The sequence below is a fragment of the Lycium barbarum genome, chromosome 10 (genome assembly GCF_019175385.1).
Source record: "Lycium barbarum isolate Lr01 chromosome 10, ASM1917538v2, whole genome shotgun sequence".
NCBI lineage: Eukaryota > Viridiplantae > Streptophyta > Magnoliopsida > Solanales > Solanaceae > Lycium > Lycium barbarum.
The window spans coordinates 103,353,635-103,356,508 of NC_083346.1; the positions used below are offsets into that span (position 1 = coordinate 103,353,635).

Consider the following 2,874-nt stretch of genomic DNA (forward strand, 5'->3'; position numbering starts at 1 on the left):
ATTTGTGTAAATTGTAGAATTGATAATGATCTGCTAGCCATTCTTAGAAAGATATAGCATTATAGCTTGATCTAATTATTGTACAACTTTTACAAAAGGCTCGCTTTTATTCCACAACAACTTCTTGATATATATACTGAAAGAAGAGGGTATATTTTCTTCAAGACAAGACAAAAAATAATCTTTTCAACCTAACATAGTTAAGTGTTACGTTTATTATTTGTACAGATTAACTAATGTTCTTCCTTATAATTTGTAGATGACAGGACTCATAATTTTGAGTCAAACAAAAGGCACATGTACGTGCAACAATGATTTACATATATAAATTGAATTTTTTGATGTCAGTAAATATTAAGTATTTCTATCGCAATTACCTATTAATTCTTTATGTGTATACAATAGAAATGATAATGATTTGCTAGCCATTCACAGAAAGATATAACTTGATCTAATTATTGTACAACTTTTACAATAGACTCGCTTTTATTAACTTCTTAATATATATGCTGAAAGAAGAGGCTATATTTTCTTGAAGACGAGTAAGAAGCTTTCAGATGTAAAGTATTTGCAACCATAATCAATGTTACTAAAATTCATATGTAAACTGTGTTATTGAAATTAAAAGAACAAAAAGTGTCAAGCTAAATGTTTGATATGTTAGAAAAATTGCAAAATCAAAGTCGTTTAAACATACTTTTTAAGTTTTACTATATGACTTATGTAATTTATTAAAATAATTATATTCATTATTTGAATTACACGCACAACTTAAAAGTGGAACACTCCAAATAAAAAGTTAAAATACCAAAATGCCTTTAAAAGCTGAGTGACCATTTTATCCTTGAACAAAAGAGAGAAAGAGATTTTCAGTTATAAATTTAATAATTATGTATTTAGAAGCACAAATCAATTTTGTTTCGTTCCATCTTCCACAGTAGTGCGATGTCTTTGCAGTAGATCTTCCCACATTCTCAATTGGCCTCAATTTTATTCAATGAGATTATCTAAACCTATATAAGATGAGTATCAGATTTCTTTTGCTACCTTAGAAATTTCTCTTTTCTCTAAAAATGCACTGGTTCTTTCCTTGCGGCACTTCATTCTGCAACATGTCACAGGTTAATTTTTTGTTTCTTTTCATTTAGTTTCTTCTCTTATAATGTTGTATACTTAATAAAATAGTATATCTTCATTTACTAATGGCTAATTCATGTTTCATTTGGGTTCTGCTATGTTATGTGCATGAATTAATGTGTATTTATTAACTTTCTGCCAGAATATTCTATTTTGTGTGCTCAAATTTTGTAGAATCCACATGTTTGTCTTTTTCTTCCTTTTTATATTTTACCAAGCTTGAAAGTATTCTTGGTTCAAAATCCTCTACATTTTTTTGAGTCATAATATTGTTAGTGCAATCGAATATACTTTTCACATTACTCAATTAACAAATTAAACTACATGCAGCATGTACACTATAAAAAAAAAGCTGGTAATTTGTGGAGGTCGAAATTGCAATTTGAGGAAGTTATAAACCTCCAGTATTTGCTGACATTTTCAGACAAGGTCTTTTATAAAATTATTTTTTTTCTTGCTAAATTCACAGATGAGATGACTCATAATTTTGAATCAAACAAAGGGCACATGTATGTGTAACTATGTTTTATTAACCAATTCAATATTTTAGCAACTATTATGGGCTAATACAAATAACTACTATTTCTATGTAGGTGTATACCATGAAATTGACAACGATCTACTACTCACTCCAAGGAAGGCACATGTTGATCGACTCTGTACAACTTTTACAAAACATTGCTTTCATTCAACAACAATTTCTTGATATGTATGCGGGTGTAAGAAGGAGGCTATAGTTTAAAAAAAAAGGTGGCAAGAACTTTAAGATGTGAAACATTTGCAATCATAGCCGATATTGCTCAAATCCACATTTAAATTAGGTGTTGTTGATATTTAAAAAAAGGAATTATTATCAAATTGAACACTTGACACATTATACGAATTGCATATTTTTTTTTTTTTGAACTTTTCACATTTCATTGCCACTTAATCAAGATTACATTTGAAGAAGGAGGACTACATCTTAGCCTTCTTGAACTTTGTACAAAAGCATGAGCCAAAGATTTTGCACTAAAGTGGCAAGTATGGAAAAAATTAAGCATTTCAAGGAGGATCAAAATAAATCATCCCAGGCTTTCTTCTTCTAACTCTAAACGAAGGGAACTGCCATCTATCCATGTTGAGAAGTCCTTTTATCCGTCTTGGAATGGAGCTCATGTTAGTAATTATTTTGGCAGTGTCTATGCAGTAACTTAGAGAAGCAAGCTTATCAGCCACTTTATTTGTCTCTTTGAAATAATGCTTAGTGACTATATTGTTCTCATGAACCAAAAACTTGATATCTTCCACAATTTCTCTGATTTTCCATGGTATGCTCCAACTCTCAGAAATGCAACTTTTGAGTAGGAGGGAATCAGTTTCAGTAACTATCTTGTTGTGCCCATTTTCAATGCAGCACTTCAACCCAAAATGAAAAGCACTAGCTTCAGCTGCATTGCTTGTACCTTCTCCTAAGGGCAGAATAAAGGCCATGATGCAGTTTCCCCAGGAATCTCTAACCACACCACCTCCACCACTAGAATTTCCTCGGCAGGATCCATCAGAGTTCAACTTTACATATAGCAGAGGAGGTTTGGTCCATTTGATAGGCAAAGTGATGGTGGTATTCAGATTAAGGTCCATAAGTTTAAGAAGGTTAGACCATTTATCTGGTATGTTAATATTAGGGAAGTTTGTTTTGTTTAGTTGAAGTATATTGAAAGATATGTGTGAGATGGAGCGGATAAAGGATGGGTT

At 31.2% G+C, this 2,874-nt stretch overlaps 1 long non-coding RNA gene across 1 annotated transcript; it reads left to right on the forward strand.

Moving 5' to 3' along the window:
• The first annotated feature begins 928 nt into the window (after positions 1-928).
• LOC132614710 (uncharacterized) lies at positions 929-1,995 on the forward strand. Its single transcript, XR_009572417.1, has 2 exons — positions 929-1,121; positions 1,731-1,995. It is a non-coding gene; the product is annotated as an uncharacterized LOC132614710 (long non-coding RNA).
• Positions 1,996-2,874: the final 879 nt, after the last annotated feature.